Source organism: Anser brachyrhynchus (assembly GCF_964034855.1).
Source record: "Anser brachyrhynchus genome assembly, chromosome: 6".
NCBI classification, from domain to species: domain Eukaryota; kingdom Metazoa; phylum Chordata; class Aves; order Anseriformes; family Anatidae; genus Anser; species Anser brachyrhynchus.
The window spans coordinates 17,234,239-17,261,882 of NC_137700.1; the positions used below are offsets into that span (position 1 = coordinate 17,234,239).

At 39.4% G+C, this 27,644-nt stretch overlaps 1 protein-coding gene across 1 annotated transcript in view; it reads left to right on the forward strand.

Moving 5' to 3' along the window:
* CABCOCO1 (ciliary associated calcium binding coiled-coil 1) overlaps positions 1–27,644 on the forward strand; it is a 172,173-nt gene that overhangs the window by 37,177 nt on the left and 107,352 nt on the right. The window lies entirely within an intron of this gene.

The following is a 27,644-nucleotide window of genomic DNA, read 5'->3' on the forward strand; positions in this document are numbered from 1 at the left end:
ATTAAGCTCAAGTACTTCTTCTCCAGGGTACTTATTGGGCTAGTCTACAAAAGCAAAACCTGGGCTCCTAGAGCCTGTAATTTTCACCTACTCTTATGGTCAACTGCCAATACCCAGGCTTTAGTTTTATTTATCATAGAGTAAATGCAAACACAGGCAAGATCCTTAGCATCCTGAAGGGAAGTTACCTTGCTAGTCACAAGCTTCAACAATTCTTAAATACAACCTAGTCTGGCATGCATCTCTCTTCCCAGAGCCTTGCAAAAGAAGATGGCTTAGCCACTAGCAGGTGGATTTGGACTGTCATTTTGGTTAAAGATGTATAGCACCATTTTGCGTACCTCAGAAGGAACATCTGTTTGGCAGCTGCTGCTGCTTTTAAATCAAGTATCACATCCTACCTCTCTACTGTTTGTAGGAACTGGGGATGAGAGGAGTTAGCTGTGGCTTGCTTCCATTTTTGTTGTGTGATTGGCTTATACACCAATGGGAAGCCCAGTAATACAGAAGGCACTCACCAAGCTTGGCTTTCTAGCTGTCAGATAACCTATATAAAGAAAATCATTTTGAAGTGTGTTTGAACTTACCAGTCATGTTCATGTTTTGGGAAAATAAGACCTAATCCAGTACTGTGGAAGAGACCTGAACGTCTCTCAAATCCACCAGGCAATGGAGCCTATCTTTAGATGCCTTGTGGAAAACCTTCCTGCTTCATATAGAATGATACAGGGTTTGTTGTTATTAGAATTTATTCTTTGTAAGTGGAGCTACTTTTCTGTAAAACGGCAGTGAAAAAGGACTTGTTGCTAGGAGTATTTTGATTTTGACTGGTTACCCCATTCACAATGACCAAGAGATTTTTCTGCATACTCAGCTTGTAACTCTGCTTGTAGGCAGTCTGGGCACGGGCATCGCCCACCGCTGCCAGCAGGGCTGTGCTGCCCCAGGGGCTGCTGGCTGCGCAGGGCAGGAGAAGCAGGGTGCTGAGGCTGATGTCCCTGGGCCTCAGCCACAAGTCAAGCTCAGCTCCCTGCTGCAGTGAAGCTGTAGGAATACCGAGTGCCATGGTTCTTCCCTTTGCAATTCTCCCACATGGCTCTGAGGTCTGTGTGCACAGCTTGTGGCACCTGGCCATGGGAAGCTTTACTGTGCTGGCTTATGCTGTCAGCAATTACAATCATCCTTCTGCTGGTTGGTTTTACCCTGCCTTGCCATATTTTCATGCATACAAATTGCATTGGCTATAACCTAACTTCTCTCTTTAAGTACCATGTGGTAAGAGCCAGACCTTGGACTGCCTGACACAATGAACAAAGAGGAATCTAAGGCATGGAGACTACTAGAGAAAGGAAGATGGTTTAGAAGGGGAGGCAGGAGCCAGAGTGAATTCCCATCATGTTTCGTACACATGGGTATGAGCCTCAGTGCTATTGGTGCATGGTTTCAGATACCCCTCAGATGGCATATATGAAAATGAAGTAATTTCTGGCATGTACCACAGTTTGTTTTAAAAACACAATATTAAATTGTTTGTCCAATAATTTGGAAGTAGAGTTTTTCTTTTAGAACAAGATCAGACAGTTGATCCACCTGAAGACCAACTGCGTAAAAAATTGTTCAACTGTAGCTGTTGTAAGTAAGCATTTGTTTGTCTAGTTGTTTGCTAATACTTGTTAGCTCAGTAGCTTGAGTTCATTTGTGTCAATGAGACTTCTGGGTGTGGAGCAACTGCAGAAATAGGTAACAGGTAGCTGAATGCAGCTTTCTCAACTGATTTTGTTCAGCCTCTTTGAGAATTACTTGCTGTTAAAAGGAAACTTCAGTTTAGAAAAGACGGGGGATGCAAACAACGGGATTAGATTTCAAACTGTATGAGATTAGGATAAATGTTATCAAAAGCACTTTCAAACAGAGCTATCTCTGAAAGCAATTAGCTAGGGCTTTTAATTGGTAGGGGCATATTTTTAAGGACCTCTTCTTTAATCTTTTATGGTAATCAGGCTCTCACATTTTTCAATTCAGCAATGTTCTCCATACAAATAACCAGTTAAAATTCTTAATTAGATTACAGTGGCTATAGGAAAAAAATGTTCTAAAAGTAAAATTAGACTGTTATGACTAATGCTGTACAAATTAGCAGAAAGTAGCTCAGACCAAATTATCCCTGAGACTTTGCAATTAGGAGCACCTGCTATTAGTGCACTTGCTAAAATTTCATCAATTAATCATTATTTCCTCAAATAACAAGTACAAAACTGAATGTTGTGAATATTGCGAGAATGATTAATTGCCAGTGGTAAATTGCTGACTAGCTCCATTATTACTTCTGTTTTAAAGATTTTTAGAAATGTGTCTATCAGCTTTTATGAATACATTAATTACGCTAATGTGCTCAGTATCAGTTGGATTTTTTTGTCCTGCTTAGCTGGTAGCATCTCTTCTCAAACTTAGCAAAGTCTCAGAAAGACTCTCAGAGCATGAACAACGTAATAGGATATTATTTTTACCTTGATTTTCTTCTCTTTTTCAAAATGGACCCTAAACTCAGACTTCTAAATCCTAATGCAAAGAGACTAAATCAGTGACTTTTTTTTCTTCTTTCAAGTGTTGAGTTTAGGCTAATTTCCATCATCTGAAAACGGTGACCTCTGATATTAGCAAAAATACATAGTATAATTAACATTATTGAATAAATTTGTCCATTTGTCCCAGTTTTATGAAACACATTTGTCCTGCTTCTCTTTCAATGCATACACTAATATATGAAGGACTATTATGCTACTGGCATGTAACCAAAATGGATATTTTAGTCTTCTATTTTTAAAGGAGCCTGTACTTCTATAGGTCTTACATATTTTGAAAAGGTTACTGAAGTATAATATTCATTAATGGTCTAATAAATGACGTCACTTTAAGCCTTTTTCTTTATGTTAACTGAGGGTTGGAGTAGATCTTAAATTTAGCAGATTCAGGAGTGTGTCTAGTCCTGTGTAATCAGAGGCATTGCAGCTTTAATAAGAATTGGAAAATCTTAAATTGGAAATCATATCATGAACACTGTTGAATGAAACAACGGCAAATCCCTAAAATGCATGATACTCCTGTTAACCAGGTTCATAAGAAATGTAGGAAAATCTGGAAATTATCAAGAGATACATGAAATGCTATGAAATGGCTAGAACTGTTTATCTTGGCTGTTCTAAGATGAAGTCACTGCATGGATGGAACAACTTTTGAAGTTCAGCTTGTGCAAACTGCCAGAAATTAAGATTTAACAAAGTTGGGAAAAAAAATAGTTGTAAATCATCGGGGTGAGGGAGCGGGGGCAGGAGGGATGCTGGATATTTTTGACATGCCTCAGAGATGTAAATGGAGAAAGTATGGCTGAAGTAAAGCATGGCTCTCCTCATCCTCAGAACATCAGAGCTGTAAGGAAGAATCACTTGCAAGTAACTCTTTAGCTTCCTGGAGATAATATACTTGTAAATCATGGCTGTAGTTTGTCACATTGCTGCTGAACAGGCAGTGCTAGTAAATATTGCTTAGGTTACTTAGTTCCTTACAAGAGACAACAGAGGAGCAGATGTGTAGCTACCATTTAATACTAACTTAGCACCAGAAATGTTCCCAAAACTTTTAATCTCATTTACTATGCCCATATAGTCTTTGTCCTCAATATCACAGTCAAGACCCTGGATATGTTGCTCTGGAAATTCCTGCTGAGCTCTTTGTAGGGAGGCACACTGCCTCACTGAGTTCCCCTTCATTTGGAGCACTGGGCTTCCAAGCAGGAGCCCACCTGGAGACTGTGCTACTGCAGACAAGGGTGGCAGGAAGGCAGGCAGGGAAAGCTATGTCTGCAGTGGCTTGCTAGGCACTGAAAGCAGTAGTTTCTGAAGCACTTTTTTTTTCCCAAACCTTAGCCTGGGTTGAAGAGGAAATAAAAAGCAATGAAGCATTCCTGTGCAGTCACTATCATGGCAACAGCTGAAGTCAACCTTAAGCAACCAAGACATTCAAAGCCAAGTTCCCTTTCTGCATTGCTGTTCTGTTCAAGCATCCACATATCTTCCGTATCCATCATCTGTGAGAGTACCTGGCAAAGCAGGTCCACTGTGATGAACTCTCCTTCATAATTAATTCTTATATTGCATCAAGTGACTATATGAAGGCAAATACCATGTTTGCTTACAATGGTTATCATGTTTCACTATATATATGCGCATTTCAATTATATTCCATCAGACAGTTAAAGAAATTGATCTGAATTCAAATATTTTACCTGGAGCTTAGACCTGAAGCATACAAACCATGGTGATGCACACTGGATGCAGGGGTGGAAGCACAGAAGTGTCCATGTACTGTGTAAGCATAGTGAGGGGGTCACTAACAACTCTTTCATGAAATGCAGAATTTCATGAAATGCAGAGAGAACAAAGTGGTGTAATGAAATGCAATATTCATCAGAAATTTCCCTTGATTACTTTTTTCTATGTTTATACATTTGGCCAGTTTATCAGTTTAAGCAAAGAGCAATAAAAATTTCAGAGCGCCTAATGATGATCATGTTCAAAAGCATCAAGATATACAATGAGATAAGCATTTCCTTATCTCCCAGATTAAAGGCCAGGGACTCTTGACAGGTTAAAATCTTCATCTTCACCACCTTATCAAACATAAGACAAACTGAAGTTGTGGTTTCAAATGACCCATTTGTACAAGGGGTTTATGTGCCTGTCCTTTCCTTTTCAGTAACCTGAGGGCCTGTATACTTGTTCTCTGCCTTTCTTCCTGGTACTGACCTCACTCTTTCACTTCACAGATTTAGCAAATGAGGCTCTGTTTTATGTATGATGCAGTGCTGAAGCCTAAAATGAGTCTCCTTGGTTACTTTGATATACCCTGGATCTGACTTATATTTGCACAGTGCTGCAAGTTATAAATAGCTTTGGTCAGGATGGGTGACTGACACTGTACCTCTTACATGAAGCTGCTGCCACACTGTAGGGAGAGGAGTGGGTGCAAGAGGTGCTGTTTAAAGAAGAAACAAATCTGAAATCTTTCATACAGATGCTGAACGAAGTGGCACTGGTTTTAAGTAAGCCGCAGTGATTGACATGAGTCGACTACATAACCATGTAACAGTATAAGTCACTAGGGAGCTGAGATTTCAAATGCTTCTGGTAGGCATTCCCTTTGGTAGTCCTGTTGGCCTAGTTGGGAGGGAGTAATGAGGAAAAATAAAATTATTCAAGTCACTACTGTGTGGCATTTTTCTCTCCCTGCTTCTCTATATTTACACAAATCATCAATATTCAGTTTCAGTCATTCTAGATGCCTGTTCAGTTCCTTTTCTTCTAAACATAAGGCAGGAAGAGTTACAAGTAGATTTTTTCCATGACAGTTGCAACCATTTGGACTTGGTTGAAAGTTATGCTACAAAAGCTATTCTTGCAATATTTCCAGTAGACGCATTGCCAAAATCAGAGAGAGAATGAACGGGTATCTTAACAAATATTTCTCCAGCAATTATAATGCACACTTTGCTTCCATTTTTAGACCAGAAATGCATCTGCTCTCACTTTAAGCTAATTCCCCATGTTTTAGCTGCTATAGGCTTCTCTTCTTAAACCATGCTGTCATGTGGCTGCATTGAGTTATGCTCGTAGCTCATTTGGAATGAATAAAATGTAGTTGAGAGCTGGCCCCAGAATGCAGTACTAGAATGAGAGATGTGCTTTGCTTGTGTGTGTGTGCGAATCATATGCAAGGGGAAAAATCAACATAAATGTTGGCAGGCACACACCCAAAAATCAACTTTATGTGGAAATGTTTTTCTTGTTCAGCTGTTTCTACTGATGTTACAGCAAGTGGTGGTAAGAAAGTTCTTATATTTTCCCAGCAGTCATAGGACTCACCGCCTTTGACACTACACAAGCACCTCCATTTCAAGTCATGATAGAAATGTAAGAAGAACCAGAGTAGTTATGATCCTCAGCTAGCTGGTGGTGCATTCAGAATAGAGCTTGTTGGCTTCTGTTAGAACAGCCCCATCTGTTTGTAAGACTGCTCCAACCCAATCTGCTGAGATGGATTGATCTAAACCATCAAGGCCAGAGAGCAAACTCTTCTGCCTGGTCAGAGAGCATCTGAGTATAAAGAATCGCCTTATTTCAATGATTTGTTGGGAACATTACAGAGAGCTTGCAAGCATGCACATACATGTCTCCATTTGTATATGTTAACATGTTTTGAATGTAACTGTTGTCATTCTTTCAAAAATTGCAGTGATATTTGAATCCATTTTAGATTTATACAAACAAATCTGTTTTTTATTGTTCTATACCAAATACTTATTAGCTCATTTTGACCAAATATAATGATGGAAGTCAGAATCACCAAGTTTTTACATGTTTCACCAAACAGCAGAAAAATTGTCATGTTGGATTTTAGATACCAGGGAAAGTCACAGGTGGGTAGGGAGAGCTACAAGCAAAGTTTGGATATACCTTCTTAGGTACTGAGGTCAGTGAATTACAACACACCAATCTTGAAATCAGTCAGTTACCCTGGTGGGGTTTCTTGAGACCGATTAAATTGGTTTCACAATAGTACCCTTTCTGATGTATTCCCTATGATAATTTAATTGTCAAATACTTACTTTTCATGAAATATCTCTTGGAGTTGTCACTTGCTTGGTATCACCGTGTCTTGTGGGAATTAGAAGGGATCTTTAAAATAGCGTTGTATTTAGGATGCATTTCAAAGATTTTCATGATACTGCAGAAACTGGAGAATGTAATTCCAAGTGAAGGTCCGCAGACAATTAGCATAAACTACATTAATTTTAGCAATATGTTGGGTTTCCTGTTCTGAGAAATCAGAATAGTCAATACAAGGCTAGTTTCTTTGGATGTAGGCAATAACTGAAATCCAAAATTATCATTATAACAGACACCTTGGGAACCCACCAGAACAAATGAGATTACATTTTGTGCACAGCCTTGTTAGATATGACCAACTCTGTTCCCTTCCTTAAAGTTGTTTCACTTGCACACACGTAGTGGGAATTAATTGCCACGTATTGTTAGTTCATTTTTCAGTACAAATTGATCTCATTAAAATTGGCTAGTGAGACTTAATATGGCAAACTCTTCTAGAGAAATATGTTGCTGTGTGTAAACAGGCGATCTTAGTTCTGCCTTTGCTGGCTTGCAAGGCAAAAATCACAAGTTCTCTGTTCCAGCAATAGCAATTACACTGCGTACCATGCAACAATATGTCATCACTCCTTACTTACAGCAACATGGTAAGGCTTGCTGATCTTACCAGTCTTCTAAAAATATCCTGGAAACATTTAAATTTCACAAGGGCAAACTACCCCACTGTACCTCTCCAAGTCATAAGCAGCCAGAACACTAATTTCTCAGGTGAGAGAGTTAAACTGCGGTGAGCGTCAGCATGATTTATAGATCTTGATTTGTTTAGGCAAAGGGCAGTGTGTCTTTGTGTCATGTATAGGTTGTGCATATCTGCAGAGACAATCAGTATTTGACTTTACTCTGTATTCTTGAGTAACTCTGCTCAGTACTGTTTGCCTTCAGCAAACATTCTTCACTGTTTTGCATTAAGCATTTTCAGTGATTGATAGTTTTCTTGTTCAAGGATTGATAAATGTGAATCTGCTTTTCATCTTGGCCTAAAGGGACCCTTGACGGAGTGGAGCTTTTAGGGTTGTTTTTTCTATAAGCTCTGAAAAGAGACTGAAGGACTTGATGTTGAGTCACTGGGGAATTCGAGTTACAGCATGTGGCTTGGTCTATCACTCATTATGTAGCATAATCAACTAAGTGGCCGGTTCTGATGGGAATAAAAATGCTGTCAGTTTTCTTGGAGAACATCAGTGAATAAATATCCTTCAGCAGACTTATAGCCGAACTCCAAGCTGGGGAAAAAAAAAAAAAAAAAAAAAAGAGCTGTTTTAATGAGAAAAGCAAAATCATGGGAGGCTTGTGGAGAAGCAGGGAAAAAGAGTGGCACAGGGAGGGCATCTTCGTGCAGATCAGAAGTATTTTTGGCGGGTCTTCGGTGGTAGCAGTTCTTGAGGTCTTCACAAAAACACTGGTTTGAACTGTAGAAAGGCACACCTCGTAGGTGAGCTGTACGAGTCAAACCAATGGGGTTAGTCCCAGCAGTATGTTTCTGAGAAGGGAGCGATGAGAGAGGAGATGCTGATTCCACACGGGCAATGCACCAGCCTGCAATGTAGCTGGGCAGTGATCCCTGCTCCTGCCACCTCGGTGAGATGCTGCTCCGAGCCTCACATCTGCCCTTGTCCTCTAGCCCTGCTGTGTCTGCCCAGCTGTCTGCCCCAGCGCTGGGCTGCTGCATGGGGAAGGCGTCCTGCGAGCAGGCCAGCAGCACCTGAGCGCTGTCCTGGCACATCCCTGCTGCCCGGTGGCTGGCTGCGTCCTGAGAATAGTCTCCTTCCAGAGACAGCTGGGGAAAGCCTAAACAAGGAAAAAAGATGGGACAGCCTTTCTGAAGGAAAAGCGAGGAAGGTAACAAAGGTCCTGCAGTCCCTTGTCCTTAAGGAGAATTTGGGGAATGTGAGTAGTTTTGGGGACTGAGCTTTTTATTTTCTGTGGTATAGGGTTCAAAAAAGAGGTCAGGAAATAACCTGTTTCTCACAGTACTATGCTACGTCTCTAGGGTATACTTTTATGGACTTCTGTTATTTAAAACAAAACACGGGAAAAAGCAAAGTCTTAACTTTGTTAAAGAGAAAAAAAAAAGGGTTAAGAATTAGTGTGCTAAAATTGAAACATGAAGGCCTTGCCTGAACATAGTTTGGAAACAGGGCTCAGCATAAGGGGAAGCAATCAAATAAGTAAATGCTAAGGCTTAGGTTCTAAGATGATTATTTGATTATTTAAACCTGAACATCCAGGAAAATGTTAGCAATGAAAGTATTAAAAATAATAAATGTGAAGAGCATTTAAAAAAAAAAAAAGTGCCTTATGAAGTTACCAGGATAAAAATCAAAACCTTCTGATGATAATATAGCTTTTGTATCATAAAAATGTAAATGAGGGCTGCTTATTGCAAAGCCAATTTAAAGATTCAGCTGAACATTAAATAATTAAATACACCGTTATACTAACAGAAGGAAGTTAAACATTTCACTGGTGGAGAACAGCTGCACTTCCTCAAGCTGAAGGTGGCAGCTTTAGCTAATACCTGTAGCATCTTCCTACTGCTATGGTGGGTTCTACTTTCCCTGCTGGCATAAAATCTCATGTCTCTTATTATCAATCAGGAGAAAAAAAAAATACTTTATTAAAAAAAAAAAAAATTACCTGTTTGAAACTAACTAATATAGCTGATAGGGACAGCAGCAAAGTCTGAGTATAATGAAAGGCTTAGTTTCAATATCATGCAAATAATATAAAATGTACAAGTATGCGAGAGAAGGAAAATGTTTGATGTGTCCCATACTATCTTAAATGCAAACATTCCCCAAACTACTTCCATTTCTCTTGTTCAGCTCATTCGTTTTTTGTTTTTTATTTTTCCTTTTGCTTCCATCCTTATTTTTTGCCTTAAGTTTGTGTTTCAAAAGCGGTAATAAGTAGTGGTCCTCAGCAGCCACATGGACTGTAGTTATTACTGCAGAACTGAGACTGCTTTCTGAAAGAGAAAAGTTGCATGTTTATGCAGGAGATGCTCTGGTCCAAAGGAATCATGGCTGTGGTATGTGGGAATAGTGAATCACAGCAGCTGAGCCAAAAAACTTATTTGCATGTGTTTCTCATTTCCCAGATGAAGGGACAATTTTTTGGGTACTATTTGAGTGGCAGTGATTAAAGAGGATTTTCAGGTTAAATGCAGGTAGGTACTCCAGTTTCCTCTGTGCAATGGTGGATATGAATTTGCATTGGGCATCTTGCCATCCTTTAAGACAGCCAGCTTGTTTGTTTGCTGCAGAAGGAAACGACACCTTTTGAACCCTTCTCAGTTGTCAAGTAAATGCCATGAGGTAAATAAGAGTTAAAGAAAACTACTTACAGAAGTTGTGGAAGAAATTATACACCATAGGCATCTCAAAACATCTCAAATACCTCAGAAGTTATTTTTGTTTTTTATAGCAGTGGCAATTAAATTTCTCAAGAAACAATTTCTTTAAACTATCAGGTCTGAAATACTTTTGTATGGAATTTAAAAAATCTGTTAATTTTGAAGTTTCAGGGTAGATATTCATTTGGGGGCAGAGGAATTATATATTTACTTGTCATGAAACTTAAGTAATTAGCTGGTTTTCATTGCAAGGAACAAACATTGCCACCCATGAAAGGAAAAGCCCATTTGTATTAGAACTTAGTAGTAGCTGCTGTTATTGACTTCTTAAAGACAACTAGTATGCCCTGCTGCAATGCTAGTAGGGGGCACCATGTTATATTTGATGTTATTGGCAAGCTGTGAAATAACATTTTAAAAAGATCAATTCATTTTACTTCAAGCAAACTGTTTCCAGGAGACTCTTTTAAAATGAATTTCATTCCAGTGTGCTTTTTTTCCTCTATACCAACTTTTGTTAAGATGTGTGCTTTATGTGGGGGCGGGAAAGCAGACTTCACTTTAATAAAAAACAAAACAAAACAAAGCTGTTTCATGCTCACACCTAGATACAAAATCGAAGTGATTGTTACCTGGAGTTAAGTCTACCGCCACAGAAATCAAGGCAGCTGTGTAAGATGAAACTGGGAGGTGAAACCCAACCCTTAAGCCTGTGAATGGAATTGGACGGTAAAGCACTTGTGAAACGATAGGTTTAAGGCAGGAATGGCCAACTTTTTGCATGCCTTGAGATGTTCTTTGCTTCCATGCAGGTAATGGGGTGAACACACCAAGCTGTCTCTGTGCATTGCTCCTGACCCAGTGATCAGAGATTTCGTCTCCCTGCCCTGGCAAGGTGCTGAATTTATCCCCGCAGAATGATAGCTCTGGTGTTTTTGTCCTACCAACAGCTGAGGTCTGCCAAAAGCTTCCAGAAAGGTCCACCAATATCCTGGCCGTCCCTGATCTGAACCAGTGCCCTTCCAGTGGTTTCAACTGACCCTTATTTTCCCATGCTGAGGCTGTGCTTCCATACTCAAACAGGATAAATGTTGATTGCCTAGTGTGCTACTATCCCTACTTTTTTTGGAGACTGAAATTGTATTATTTTACCACAGAAAAGTGGAATTCAAGTACTTTTTCAGGCCTTTTTTTCTCTTCAGTCTCACCTTTATAAACATCCATAGAAAAGAAGTTAAAATGACCAAAATTAGTACCTTGAAACCTTTAATCAAACTGTTGGAATGAAAACAGTTTTATACCTTAAAAGTCTTATCTGCAGGAGGCAGCTAATATAATCTATTCTTAAAAAAAAAAATAAATTGAAAAAATCAAACTGTTGAAGCGAATTTTCTTTAGAAGAAGAATTAGAGCTAAGTAATAGCTTAGGGCCAAAACCCCTCCTTTACATTCCTTGGTTTTCGTGGAGGCAGGGCAGGTGTAGCTGTATGGTTACAGAAGATGGGAGCAGCAGCAGTACAGGTCTGTGGTCTGCCATTTCATCTCACGGTCCAACAAAAGCCTCTCCTCACTCCCTCACCTTTGGTCTATTACAGGAACTAGGACAGAGCAGGGGGGAACATACCAAGCAACCTGTTTCTCTTGCAGCCCTTACCTGGTCCTGGGAGGTGCCTCTGCCCATGGCAGGGGGGCGGGAACCAGAGGACCTTTAAGGTCCCTTCCAACCCAAAGCTTTCTATGATTCTAACCACACAAGCAGCAGGTCCAGTTCCCTCCAGGCTCTGTGGGGCCGGTTCAGTCCTGTACCTTTGGAAGAGAGCAGAGGAGGGTTGGGGCACCCGTGGGAAGCCAGGAAGAGCCCTCTGGACAGCAAAACAAGCTGAGATATATCAAGTGCTGGCAAAAGTGTGGATTAAAATTGGGGTGTGCAGGGTGAGAATTTAAGCTTGAGTTACTGTAATTATCTTTGTTTCAAGATTATCAGCAGCAGGTAAAGCAGCTCATGGGAATGTGAGATTTAAGCAAATGCCCTACCACATTCAGCTCAATGTATTCTATGTTTGGGTAGGAGCACCATGTTGAACTAGTTATCCTAAGCCTATGTTTCACACATTGCAGCTTAGTTGAGACAGCAAATATCTCAGTAACACCACCTGAAATATCTTGGCATATATCTGACAGCTCATTGAGAAAATATCCTGTAAAATTGATGACCTGACTCCATTACCCAAGAATAAAATTGAGTCAGTGTAGCGAAGTAAACATTGCTAAGGGTGTTTGGATGCTGTTACAGGAAATGAAATCCTCCCCATATATGGCAGTACTTATTTTTATATTCTCTGTGCTTCAATAGGAAATGAGCTCATATTTATTTATCTTCTCTCCGTAGGAAGAGGAGTAGAGCTCTAGAGAAACTACAGCAGCAGTCTCCAAAAGTTTTCATCCTAAAAAGCTGTATGGTACCTGAATCCCTGCTGCCTCGCCTTACACTTAGGCTTCTGGATAGGATGGAGAGGGCAAAACCTCTTTGAGAAGCTCTTTCTACTTGCAGATACTTGCTGCAGTGTGCTTGCAAGGCAGAGAAGTGGGGGAAGCAAGAGTGCTGTTGCTGAGTAGCATGCAAGAGCTCACTCCTCTCCTTGTTTTTAGCAGTGGAGGCTCAGGCTGAATCCCAGTGCTGTATTCCAGGCACCACCTTCAGGTGGGTGGGCTGGGGAGGGCGCTGTGCTGTGGGGGATGAGCACAGGCATTGTTTCAGCACCTCGCACCATGCTCTGCTTATGGAGGTTTACTACCCCAGCAGCACTGATATCACCTTGGTCAAGGTTTGTGCCCCACGTTTGTAGTGCAGGCTGCCCCAGGACAGAAACCTAGGCAGGTTTCAGCAGCCAGATCATTTGCCACACTCAAACAACAACAAAAAACACTACTGAAAAAAAAAACCAAAACCCAAACCAAAACTAGATTTCATTTAGTTTGCTGTTGTGGTGGCTAGTCTCCAGAAGGGTGGAAATTTAGCCAAAAAAAGACCATTCTACATTAGATTTCATATAGCCAGAGCTAATTTATTTAGCATAAATTATTTCTGCACTTTGTGGGGATAATTTACCCTCCTGACCCTCCTCAGTTGTTTGTCCAATAGGACTTTTCTGGCTGCAGTGTAAATGTCATCAGAAATAAAAGTACCTGATATATTGCTCAGGGACGTGAACTTCAGGTGAACTTGTGACAATTCTGGACATCTTTGGATTCATGAATGAAATTGATGTTAGTTCTCACTAATCAATCCAAATAACATAATATAGAAATGAGAGGGAGGGAAAAACACCGCTTGTAATTTCCTTCGTTTCCACCTTAGGATCATCTTTCTGCATTAGAGATTAATACCATTTTTAAATATCTGTCTTGACCTGGTCTTCCTTAAGTGAATAGTTTCCAATGCAAGCTGGAATGGAATATAAGACTTGCTCTATTCCTTATCTTGACAACTTATTCATGTACTGCACTTTTCTTCCTCCTTCATATGACCATAGTGCCCAGGACCTGAAAGCTTTTCCCTAACAAATCATGATTAACCTGTAGAGCTAGCTATGGTTGAGAAACATTTGCAAGCTTGGACCTTAAAAGGGAAAGCAAATAATGGAATGGAAAATGTTTATTCAGATAATTCAAGAATATATGTATTTGCCAGATATGTTAGTCGAGAGGTTTCTTTTTATTATTTTTTCCCCTAATGTAGCACTCAAATGTGATAGTGGAAAGAAAAATTATCTTATCCTTTTTCTTTATTCCAAGCTCAATAGTTGTTTGGATTCTACAAGTTTAGAAAACACTTTCTCACAGAAAGCTACTTATCTAACATATGGTCATCACTGCTGCGGTGACAGAATGCTTCATAAGTGTAAATGGTCTTTATTTCCACCAAATCTCCCCGAGGTGAGAAGGTTTTCAACCCTGCTGAAAAGGTGGGGAAGGTGGAGAGAAGGGAAACAAAGTGCCTTGCTTGCGTTCCTCAGCTACCTGAGAGGCAGCTGAGAACCCAGCCCTTCCTTTTATGGTCCGTGAAGGAGCTGTGATTTTCCTGAACTCTAGGAGGATCTTTCCCTTCCTCTCAGTTCCCTCTGTGCAGTGGAGGAGGCTCTGACAGGCCACTGGGGACATGGAACATAAAGCTCATCACCACTACTTTAAAAGGTGAATCTGGGGCCTTGTGACAGTACCGGCAAATAGGACTGTGAAGTAGTAGGCCTTTGAGGCTTGTACTGGAAGCATTCCAGTTTAACCAAATTTACTGTTAAAATCAGGTAGGTAAATGGGAGCTAAGGCAAAAGATTTAGCTTATGGTCTTTCTTACCTCCCAGCAGCACCTGCTGGTCAGTATTTTTCTCCTAACACTTCTTAGTGTTACCTGTTCTTACCTGTTATATTAGAAGCATACCTTAGTTACCTTCCACACCAGCAAGTTTACCCTGACTGCTCAGCAAACACCAGGGAGCGTGGTGTCTTGGTCCGGCTGGGTGGAAGTGCACTAAACCCAGGTGGGAGCACTGGTACATGTCCCTGTTGCTCTTAGCCAAAATGCTGATGGAGGCATTGGACCCAAGGACACATCTGCAGAAATAGGACCATGTGAGACGAACGTGTTCTGCATCCAATTGAAAGGGTTATTGAGCTTCTCTTATCTTTCAAAGCAATGGATTTGGCCGACAGCCTTAGTGTCACCATTCTACACAATCCACCACGAGAGGTGGAACACCAGCTAGAGCTTCTCCTTAAGGCCAGTGGGCTGAAAGCATTTGACCACACAGCTTGCATTTTTGTATTATGTCTTTTCTGGATAAAAGTGTGAGTACTCAGCACTAGATAGTTGTAATTAGGTACTTTGGGTTTTTTAACTGGTATCTAAAATACACATATATATACATGAATCCATTGTAAGTGGATTATACGTTTGTTTTAGTCATACTAACAACACTCAATTTCCTTAAGACTCCCTTCAACATTTTTCTCATTTTAGCAGTTCCTAAGCATAATGCAACTCTGTTTTCCAACCTGTCTGTAACTATGGCTTAAGTTTTTGTTTCCTTTGCTAACAAAAAGAAAAATTGCATCAATTTTATCAGGTTACTGGTAAAGTACATAGCTGACTGTAATTAGGACGCTGAATTACAGAAGTGATCTAAAGAATCCTATTAAATGTCATCATTCTTAGCAAAGAAACTGTAGGTGAAATGGAAATAGAATTTTGAAAAGGAGAGTTGAGTAATTTACTTAGCTATTCAGTCACGTTCACTGATGTACTCACGATTTGTATTTTAATTTAACACTTGTGTTTTCTTTCTTCACTGAAAGATTGGAAGGAATCTTTGATACAAACCATGTAATCCTACGATAGCCTGCTCTTTGTTTAGCAGCTGTTATGGCACTCTCTGTTCCTTTCAATAGCTGGCACAATGCAGGTAATGACGAGGTGCTTGATGACAAATCCCTTCATTGTCACAGTGATTTTGTATGCTGGATTCTTCATACCTCTGCAGAGTAAACCCAGTGCTGATTACAGTTTAATTCTCAATCATTTTCAAGTTTATTTTGAAGGAATATGAATTTCCTTCAGAATAAGTTGTCCTGCAATCTTATCTGTAAGGATGTAGCCTATATTGTTAATTCATTGGAACTAGGTGCCTATCGTCTTGAACGTAAGAACGGCTTCTGTGGATTGGATTGCAAGACTGAAGCCTAAGAACACCTGTATTGTGCAGAGAGGAAATATATGAGGAAGATCTGCTCGTATATAGCACCATTTGGGAATTAATCTTGTAATCAAATTGAATACAGGATTAGTTTTGAAACCTGTTTCTTATATCTGACACCCATTAAACTAACCTACATTTCCAACAGCCAGGCAGCTCCTTCAGAGAAGTGTAGTCATCGTTCAGCTGCTATGAGATGGCAAATAAACAGTGATGAAGACTTGGCCCTGACCTCCTCTTTCTTTGCTTTAGAACTGGTGAGAGCAAACCTGGCCTGTACTCAAGACAGAAATGATTACGTAGTTCATGCAATCATTCAGATACATTTTATTTCGCTTGCTTGTTCCCCATGCCTGCTCTAGGCTTACTTGAATTCATTGCATCTTGGACATGTGTGAGAACCAACACCCCCCCCCCCCCCCTTCTGTAGAGAGGAATGTGACCTTCTGTTCTTACTTTCTCTCCAGGAGTGAGATTATATCCTCGTTAGCGCAACTGTGTAGCCACATAAAAGCCCCTGAGCAATGTACAATGCGAGGCGGTGGTTTTGTTTTTAGAATGTTTTATTTTACATCCCTTTTAGAAACATTTCCTTAGATGCAGAACTGTCTGTATTTTATAACATAAAATCAAATGCAGGTTCAGTTGTGAAGGAATTTATCCCTATAGACATAGAGTATAATACTGAATATATCAACTATATCTTTCCTCAATATGTGCAGGATTTTGAAAGAAAAGGATCAAGCAGTTCTTTAAAGTTCAGATCCTGAAATCGATAAATTTTCATCTGCTTCTATCTGCCCTCCCCCACCTGGCGCCTAATGATCTCTAAATATCTTTAGACAGAAAAATGCATTGTAGTATTTTGGACTGACCTGGTTTGAGGATAAAGTACACTGTGCAGAAGAAACAGAAAAGAAAGTGAAAAGAACACAAAGGCAAACATTCAGGGGTGATCAAACATGCCATATTTGTGGATGGACAGGATGTCAGGGTGAAATAGACTATGAAAGCATTAAGATCTGGCAATTGAAAGGAAAATAAAAAGTGCTTTTGATAGTTAAACATTGAAACTTTATTGAAAAGGGGTTGGGGTTGTAATGAAAACAACATCTGGCTGTTATTGCTAAAACTTGATTTCAAGAGGGAAAACTGAATGATGTTATCTCACGCTGATTGACATTAAAAAAAAAACACACTTGAAAAATGGTCATAAAAAAGGAAAGTTAGACAGATGTAGCAAAGCAACAGCTGTTGGAGACGGACAAGCTTTCCCTGGGGATGTATTGGCAAGGAGAAATAAGAGTCTTATTCTGATTGCCTGCTGCTACAAATCAGTCTTAGCTCCACTGAAGTCAAACTAGTTGTGCCAGTGTAAAACTGGCATAAGATCAGGATCAGGTATTGAAAGCAAAGAGATAGAATATGACAGACTTCTATCAGGAATCTAATTAGTTTGGCATTATTGTCATGTATAGTTGAGCTTGTAACCTTGGTTTGTTTTTTATGATTGACGAGTGTACTCAAATATTGGCAGCATGGTCAGATTATTCTACCAGGTGAAATACCCATAGGACTATCACAGAGATATAAAGCAGAGGGAAGGTTAGGTATGGATTCCTCCTGTTGTTCATCATCTTGGTGAGAGAAAATTGGTGCTTACCTATTCCCAGGGATATTTGGGGGTAAGATGGGGCAGAAGGAAGATGACTTAAGCCTGCTGTGCTCATCTTCTTGAAGGTTCCTCAGCAATGGTTCCCATTGATGGGGGTGGGTGTTCCCCAAACCAGGATTGCCTGGCTTTGAGGCATACGCAGCTCTGGAGTGCTCTCCACGATCTGCAGCCCAACGCGGTCACACCTCCAGGCTGGAGGCACACAGGCTCACAGCAGAGCCAGCAGGTTCCTGGTGTGCAGTTTGCATGAGAAAACAGATGTGCCAGCTTCCTGCTGCTGTTGGTGGTTATAAAGCTGATGTGAGTTTCAGCTTTGCTGAGCTTCCCCCAGTATGGGGAACTTCTCGTGTATATGAGACATCTCCAGCTGACTTAAAATAAGTCCTATGAACAGGAAAATGGGCTTTCTGGTCAGCTGTCCCTGTTACATTTTTCTGAAAAGTTCTTTGCTTGATGGGCAGTTTTGTTTTCACTCTGAACTGTGACCATGTGTTAAGGGAGAGCAATTTCTTAACAACTTTTTTAACTTGCTCTAAAGCAAGCATATGGGTGGGGGCTGCTGTGTTCTGGTGAATAATCTTCTGTCCTGTACTTCATGGACAAACAATGGCTGCAAGATGAAAAAATGAAAGTGAACATGTGCAGACTTACAAAGCTGTGGTAGGGAAAGGGAGGTGTTGCAGATGTAGGAAGGGACGGATTATTGGAAAATTAAAATGGATTTTCGAAATAATTGTTTAAGAGGCTGTTGGTAATGAAATTGTTTTAACACTGTTTTGTTTCTATGTGACATGAAAAAGCATAAGCTCATAGTACTCTGACACAAGCCAGAGAGAGGGCAGGAGGAAGAGTGTTGGGAAAAGGTTATTATTTTGAGAAGAATTTGCATTGTCTACTTTAGACAACTGTCTTGTGTTGGTAAAGCTGAAATCAGGAACCTGCACACGCACACCAGTTCAGAGCAATGCATTCAGTGTCTTCTCTGCTACTCGATGGAAAAACATAAGGACAAGAGAGAGACCAGCCCTCCAGCACAAGCACTGAGAGTTCACTGCCCAGAGTACCTTATTTGTGCTGCCCTATCAGGGCAGGGTAGCAGGACTGAAGATAATTCCATTCAATTTTATCTGTTCTCAGGGAAAACATGAGATTAAACAAGTCTCACCACTGCTAACTATTGGCTAAGAGAAGAAAGGATGAATGCTCTGCCTCCCTTTCTCATCAGGTGGTTAACTGCATGCTTCCTTTACCCACTGTATGTACTTTGTGCTTGAAAAAAATTCTTTAAGCTGGCAGGAATAGAAGTAATATGTCTCATCAAATTGGCTTTCATCCTGTTTCATCAAACTCAAGCTTTTTTTTTTCCTGGCTTTCTGGCTTGTTTCTGAATCTTCTATCTCTTCCTCTCAGACCTCTTCCCAAAAGCGTGTTCTACAGTGGTTTCCTTCTACAGAAACTAGTTTTATGGGATTTATAGCATAGGGGGACCTGCTTTACAGTGACCATTAGCCCTTTGGCATCAGCCCATCCTTTCTGTGCTAAGGCAAAGAAAGATCTATTCACTTTTTGTATTTTGTGCTATTGTTCACAAAGTGTGGCATTGAGCTTAAAGGGGTCACCAGATAGAAAGCAATTGCATAGTAGTGCGTCCTTGCTTTACAGACAGAATGATTTGCAAATAAATTACTGGCCATGTTAAGAAGTAACGAAGGGGTCCATGAACCCCGTAGTAAAAGGTTCTTTCCAGGAAACAAGCATCATCCGAGTACTTCTGAGGATTTAGATGGTGAGGCAATAGCACAAAAATTTTCCTCCCAGTTTGGATCCATTTATGCTTATTGATTTTAAGTGTATTTTGTGATATCAGGATCCAGTCATACCTGGAGGCGTGGTGCTTACGTTTGTTGTTTATTGCTGTCTGTAAATAAACCCTTTCTGCTTCTCTGAACTCGGGGATTCTTATCTTAATCTTTACCATCTTCCAAGAAATTTGTTGTAATTTGTTTTTTTTTTTTTTCTCTAGAGTGGGGAGAATCATGGCAGATTGCATTTGGTATTGCAGATTGCAGGGTTATCATAGGGGAATTTACTTGTGTAATTATCTGATCATTATATAAAAGTCTAATTCCTTAAAACTTACTTTTGTGGCAAAGGCTACCCCTTTTTTCTAAGCAGTGTCTAAAATAATGGATCCTTGAGCTGGACTGGAGTTTCTTGCTCATATTTAAACATTACTTGGTAATAATTTTATGCATCATGTAAATCTTTACATAATGAAGTGTTTTGACATTCATCTCATGCCGTTACATTTCCTTTTTGATGACAAACTAAACTGTCACCAGTGTGCATAGCATTCCAAGTGCCCTCTACCATTCCAGCCTCATTTGCTTTGAACTTGCGTGGTTGTATTTTAAATCAGGAATGTAATATCAAAGCACTCATCAGAAATATCAACTTTTGAATACTTAATCTTCCCCAGTGGGAATACCTGGGTTAAGCATGGTTTTGATGTAAAGACGTGCCGCTTCCCTATTGCCTCTAAAAGGACTTGCTCCCTGTCATTCCACAACTGAATTTGACCCTCTGCTTGTAAGTCCCCACTCTTCTTTCCTTCTAATATGCAATGATCTGTGACAATAGAAATAATGTTCAACCTTGTTTTGTCTTGTTAACAGCATGTGGTTAGAATATTGCACTACCATTTCAGTATTATTTTTACACTTGTCCCCTACTGTCTTGGCTGGTTGCCAGCACAGTGATTTATGCTTTGTTTGCCTCCAGATGTGATTATTGCTTTCCTTTCCTGGTTGGACTATCTGAGTGAGTTCTTCACAGATTTAAATGCCGGAGCACACAAATCAGGGACTTGTTTAAACTAATTTGCAGTGAAAATGGGCACAGAACTTCCTTAAGGAACAGAAAGCCCCTGGACAAAAGTTTAATTTCAATAGAAATTTTTAAACTAAATTATTTTGGCTTTAAATGATGATGATGATGTAAGCTAGCCCAGATTAAAAATATGTAATCTCATTTTTTTAAATGCAGCCCTGGGCTGCATTTTCTAGTAAAGGGAAACTTTCCCATGACACTTACAATCTTTAGTCAAAACACACCTTTGTGATGAAAAGACAGCTTACAAAGAACATTTTATAAGTCTTTGATTTCTGTCTTTTTTCACTTTAAAAATGGATTTAATGCCCACTTTAAGATATGCTGAACTTCAAGGAACTTGGAATTTTGTATTCCTAATCAGTGCTACATTCAGAGCATTTAATTTCATAAGTATCTTCTATTTCAGAAAAGAATCCCTTTATTCCCCACCTTCCCCCAAGTACCTAAGGACAACCGTTTACCTAAACAATTTAAAATCAGACATCATGGAGATGAAAACAGAACTAATCATGCTTAAGTGACTAAGGTAAAGAATTTTGAATAAAAAACTATTAGTTTATCCTTCTATTGAGTCTCTCTGCCACCCCTCCCAAATATCCAGGCTTTCCAATTTCTTGTTTTTAAATCTCTATTGCCTCTGACTTCAATATGAATGATATACTGACATAAATTTTCATAAGATGTAACAAGAAAATGCATTATTAATTTGGAATACATATGAACATCTTTAGAGGAAATGATTTGAATTCAGACATCTGGAAAATGAAAGCATTATGTATTGACCTACCATGATTTGCTGTGATACTAGTAATTTTCTATTCATTTGCCTCAGTACCAGTGAAAAGAGTATTGTATTTAAAACCAGAACTGCTAGTGCTGTATTATTTAGAACAGTAGTCCCCAGAGCAAAATGACTAAGGAGACCTACTGCAGCTAATATCTGATCGAGCAAGACACGTTCCAGTTCTGTTGCCTTTAAATACACAGGGTCAATATGTATTCATTTGTAAATGCATCTTCACTTCTGCAGCAATAGAAGGCAGATCATCTGTGTAAACCAATATTGGTTACTGCAGAAATCCCCCCCCAGCTACAAGAAACCAGTGCTTTGTGATATCATCTTGTGCGGTAACTGTACTAGTTAGCCTCTGAAATTTCCTGACCCAATGCAAAAAGTTTTTTTTAATTTTTTATTAAATACATAACTGAGTAAAACATGAAATAATAATGCGTGTGTCTTGCTGGCTATTCTTTTTATTAACAGCAGAACTGTGCACCGCTTGTTCCTTAGGATCTGTTTGTGCTACCTTCAATTACTTGCTGAGAGCTGCTCAGATCTGGCTCCCATGTCATTGTTTGTATTGCACAGAAACATGAATCAAGTCTGTCAGTCTTTTGATGTATATGCCAAGTCAACAGTGCAGTCATTGTAAGTACTTATCAAAAACCCCTCCATGTTTTCTACCAATGAAGACAGAACAATTTTTGCCCCTTTGCTTGTTTTTATCACTCTCTGTGGAAGATTTCTTTAAAAGTGACATTTATTTGTCAGCTGGAAAAAATAATCTTGTCAGGTGTTGTTCTTAATTATAGATTTTGAGATTTGTGAAGCTTACATTTTATTTTTCACTTCAGGACATAATGTCTCAAAAAGCATAAAGTTAATAGTAGAGCTAGCATTGCATTTTTCTGTTTTCTTCCTTTGGCAGTTACCTTATAACCTACCTCTACTTGTAAGGAATCAGACCTAGCAGTTGTGCTTCCAGAAAGCAGAGGTATGGACAGGTAGATGTGTACTGAATCTCAAAATACAGTTAAATACAAGCTATCCTAATCTCTTTATGGGAGAATATTAAGCTGACATTGTCAGTTTAATTTATCAAAGGAATAAATGTCCAGTTGCCCAAGGGACTCTAGGGAAAGGTATTTTGAGTTTTGGTCATTATGCCAGGCATAATAGTCTCTTTTTCTCTGAATCAGTTTTATGGTCTTAAAATAGGAAAAGCCATAGTATACAGGAAAAAAAAGTCAAGAAACCTATATGCTTTAATTTGGGTTTCTGTAATGGACAAAAACTCTGAGACAAGATAAAACTGTGGTAAAATTTCAACACAGTAAATCAGGAGGTCTTTGTTTCTGTATCTGATGTTAATCTGTCATTTTTCATTAGACCCACAGGTTTGGTTCTTGTACTTCTTAAAGTTCAGAGCAGTCCTAATATGCGTCACAGTTTAAGAGCAAATAATAGTGCAGAGACTAAATGGATGCGGATACCAAAACACTTTGATCACAGATATATGCATTTTTCAGAATTGCACATCTTCCTTGTTCTGTTGGAGAGGTGGCACAGTCCAGAAGAGAAGTTCACAAATTAGTTTAATCTTTCCAGCCACACCATGTGTCCTTTTTTTTTTTTTTTTAAGCATCCCCTTCCTCTCAGGTGATTCCAAGACCTGCTGCAAGGGCCATGCGTCCCCTGGTGTCCTTGAGGGACTCCGGACACCATCAGCAACAAGATCAGGTAGAGAATATCTGATTCTTGACTGGCTCTTTCTTGCACTCAGTGCCTGGAAAGTGGCTGGTGCTTACACTCTGCTCCTCTCAAAGGTTCCCCACTATTCTTATTATTCCCCACTTCCCTATTCTTATAATTAAATCACTCCCTTATGCTGTAGAGTTGAGTAAAGGTCACCTACTTTTGCTAATATTATAGTCTACTCTGCCTAGTTTATGCTAACTGCTACAACATATTATTTTCTTTAAAAATAGGTCTGGAGTGAATTTTTCAAATGCATACTCATTAGATGCTGGTGTTAACCCTGGAATTACTGTATTTAAATTCTCACCTATAACACATTACTCCGACACCAATAATAAGCAACAACTATCTTCTTTTTATGCTTTTTATTATATTTAAAACAACAAAAATGCTAATTATATTGCTATTAATGACATTTGCCATAAAGCTTCAGCTGTAAGCTTACTGCAAAGTAAAAGAAAAAAAAAAAGCTTAACTAACAGCTGCCCCCATGTTCACACTCCCTGACAAAACAACAGCAACAAAAACCCTGTGGCTTTCTATAATGCAAAAATGTCTCAATTGGATTTGATCCAATTTATTTCCAGTAAGTTTTGCAGTCAGGAAGAAAAGGAGTTGCTCTGTTTCAAAAAATAATAATAATATAAAATTGAATAGACTCATTTGTATTCTTCTATCAGTTATCTATGATTCATATGTACATTTTGGAATACAATACATAGATGAGTCATACTGAGAAACAGCCTCTGCATAGGAAATTACGCTGTCATTTTAGAGTAACATTTCTTTCCCAAACTGAAACAAAGAGGGCTATAAGGAACCACAGATAAAGCTTCGCAATGTTGGAGAACTTGTTCAGAAAACCCACTCCCCTTTGGTTTTGCAAAACCAGAGCCTGATTCGAAGCATACGAAGTACATGCTTGCTAATTCCCATTAGTTCTGGTTGTCCTGGGAACCTCCCAAGCTCCCAACTTTAGCCTGTGTTTTTTCTAGGAACAAGATATCTTAAAGGACAGCTTGAACTTTGTTCTGACTGAGCCGTCTGCCAGGGCTTTTCTCTCTGAGTACTTAAGGAATGACAAGCCTTTGTCCAACCCTCACAGGGCTGTGTGTACATCTGAAGTCAGATAATTAGGGGTCAGACTTCATGTCTGGTACATGCAAATTGTAACAGAGCACACACTTAGTGATGTTTATGGGTGGTTTGCTGAGAACAACAAATTCAGATGTATGTGCCAGGTCAAGGTCCTTCTGAACTGGAACTGCCAGTGTGACAATCAGTGGTTGTCCTTCAGCAGGAAGAGCCACATAACGCAGTATCTGCCTGAGGAGCTACAGCCATCAAATCACATTGTCTAGGGCAATGTCAGAATTATTACTTCTAACGTAAAGCCTTTGATGAAGCAGTGTCCTTATTACATTAATGTGTCCTCTTAAAATTTCTGGAGACTAGGAGAATAGTCTTGTCCTCTTGTTCTCTTCTGTACCAAATCATCATTCAAGATGGAAGGAATGAAGCATAGGAGCTTTCTAACTTATTCAGGATCCTCTAAATATTCCTGAATGATGGAAATTGTAAATAGAGAACGTCATCCCAACTGCATTTGCTGACTGCCAAATGCATTGTAATTCCCTAGCCTTTCAAATAAATGTTGTTCATATGCATTGCAAAGCCTGCAGGAGGAGGAACTAAATGTACCGAGATTTGAAGCTCAGTACTCAAGAGACTGGATATCACTCAGGCTGTGGGTTCTGAATCCAAATATGAGTAAAACACAAGCATTTTTCCCAGTTTTTGGAAACACGGGACCGTACACTTTTAATCGCTGGTATGTAATTTACCTGATTAGTGCTTTCGGAGTATTAGTAAAACTCAGTGAGGGAAAACAGATATGAAAACTAGAGTATATGCATGAAATATCAGTGATTATGTTATATATGCATCTGAGAATTGGACTTTATTCAAGTCAGGATCTAATCCAGCTCCCATTAAGTCAGCGGGAATTTTGCCAGTGAAAACAATAGTAACAGGATCTGGCCAAAATAATTTAATCCACCCTCTTCAGCTGCTGTGCTCACAGCAAGAATGTTGCCGTTAAGAAGTTTATATGGACATAAATATTCACTTTAATTTCCTAGAGTTTGTCTACTTGCTTAAAATTGCATTTGTGATTAAAAAAAGAACAACACAATGTATTATGGCTGCATTTTAATCACTATAGGTTCAGGAATAAATAGAAAACAGTTTAAATATTTTATACCGATTATATTGCGATCTTGAATTAACAATTCATTTTGGAGTTGTTTATTTCTTTTTTTTTCTCTGTTAGCTTATCTTTCTCCTCTTGGTTCAGGTTTCCAAGCTAATATGTGAGGGTGACTGTGATGGATTTGGATTTTTTCTCCTGTAATTGCATTCTGTAAAATTGTCATTATGCATGTTGTATCACCGGGTCACATCTCACCTCATGCTGCAATTTCATTCCAAGAGGAGGAAAGGTTTTGGGGTGTACCATACTAGGACTAAATTTAATAGGCTGCTACAAACCTTTGGAGGATGCAAGACATTGATATGGGGTAGTCTCTAATAGCTGGAGGGTTTTTTGGAAATAGTCCGCAAAGGTTTACAAAATCAGATCCTGCTTGTCAGTGCTGCTAGTTGTCCATTAAGTTCATTGGATCCTGACTGGGAATTGCTCAGGTTTACCTCTTTGGCTTAGGACTTTCTCAGGGAGGAGATGCAGTGTTTGGAGACCTGGTGCCTTGTCCCCCTGCGCCTGGCATCTGTTCTGAGCTCACCTGGGGAGCTCTGCAACTTTATGCCCTTTTTTTCCCTCCCTTCCCAGGGTACAGCGCTGAGTGGTGAGCTCTTTTTGGTGCTAACGGGAACCTGCCTCACACTACAACCTGCACAGTGCCCATCTACAGGTACTAGTGCAGGGATCAGGTATGTTATGCTTCCTGAAATTGCCACTGAAAGCATTTAGGGTTTGAAACAATTGTCTCTGGTTTGTTTCCATGATATCTGGGGAGTGAAAGGAAGCAGAAGCAAAACAGTGTGCGGAGTGGTTGCCATTTAGAAGTAACCACATGTTCTGTTGTACCTTGTACTCACCATGGTTATTTTCTATTCTAGCTAACTTTGGAGCAGAGGATAACCAGATCTTCCATGATGCTCCTGCCTTTCTCCCAAGTTCTTCCTTCCCTCTTTTCTGTTAATGTCCCACAACCATATGATATCATCTTGTTCTTCTCTGTTACTAAAGGTAAAAAAAGTTACTTCAGAATCCTAAGCAATTCTCCTCCCTGTCTTCTCCCTCCTCTTTTTCTGCTTTGAGTCTAGATGTATTTCCTCCTGTTTCTGAATCCTTGAAAACCTGTGGAGGTTAAATTAAGACAAAAAAGTAATACATCCATTTTAACACTACTTTATGGCATCAGAACAACATCTAGTATTCTGTTCCGTATTAGGAAGTCTGTTGATTTTTCAAACTTACTCTCTGTGTTTAAAACTGTTTCTCAGTGGAGCCTGGGCCAGGCAGAGGGGAATCCAGGAGGCAGCAACACCCCTGCAGGGTTGTACTTCAGTGTGCACACATTTGGGTTGCCAAATGACACCATTGGGAAATTGCGTACCTAGACCCCACCTCCTCATATTCCAGACTTGAAATTCACTTTTGGATTTGCTTTATGTTTCTTACTCTTGACAGGGTGGTGGTATACAAACCCTCGTAGCTTATTCTCTTTCTCTGCAATTTCTGCCGGTTTTGATATTGTGGCTCACTCCTGCTTTCCACTCATTGTATAGCCTTGGTTTTTACAACTATCTCTGTACTGCAGTGTAGAGATATGTGCATTAGCTGTGTGTGTGTGTTTAACTTAAAATATTAAACTGCAGAGGCTGTTATCCATGAAATATTTGGATCATTTTACAGTGGATATTTGAAACCTATTAATGGGTAGTGAATGTTACAAAATTCTCATACTCTCTCCTAAAAAATATTTGGAAGGATTTTATGTGTGTCTCTGCAAAATCATTTAATTTTGCATTCCAACTATCTGTTTATAAAGTTCATTGTATATTAGATTTGGTTTATGAAAAAGAGGCAGTGAAATTCAATAGATTGCATTAAAATCCTGAAGAGGAAATGAGATAAAAACATTCTTCCTGGATATATAGAGTTATTAGTTCTATGACAGAACATTATTTTCTATTTAGTGAATTATTCATTCCAAAGAGACAAATTGAAGAAATGACTCTGAAAAAGAAACAAGAACTCTCAACATATAGTTGCTTGATTTTTATTTGTTTGTTTTGTTTTGTTTTTGGTTATCTAACCTATTAGAAGAATCGATGAATCTTTCTTGTATTAATGGCCTGGAAACACATTACAACAGCATAGTAGCTTATTTATAGCTATATAAAGTTGAATTACATTTAATCAGACAGTTGCATACAATTTTTGCAATCACACTGAAAAGGAACAGCAACCTCAGCATACTTTTGAGACTTTGAATGTAGAACTTTTAGGATTTCCTTTTGCAGCTGTTAGGAAAAGGAAAGTACATCTGACCTGCTCTCCAGGATGCAGTGCATGCACTACCACTGTTTCTGGGAGGAGGGAGCCCATGCTGTTCCAAATTCAGCTGTAAACACTGATTCCCCAGAGAAGTGCAATAAACTCGGTGCAAAATATGAGTAACTAATG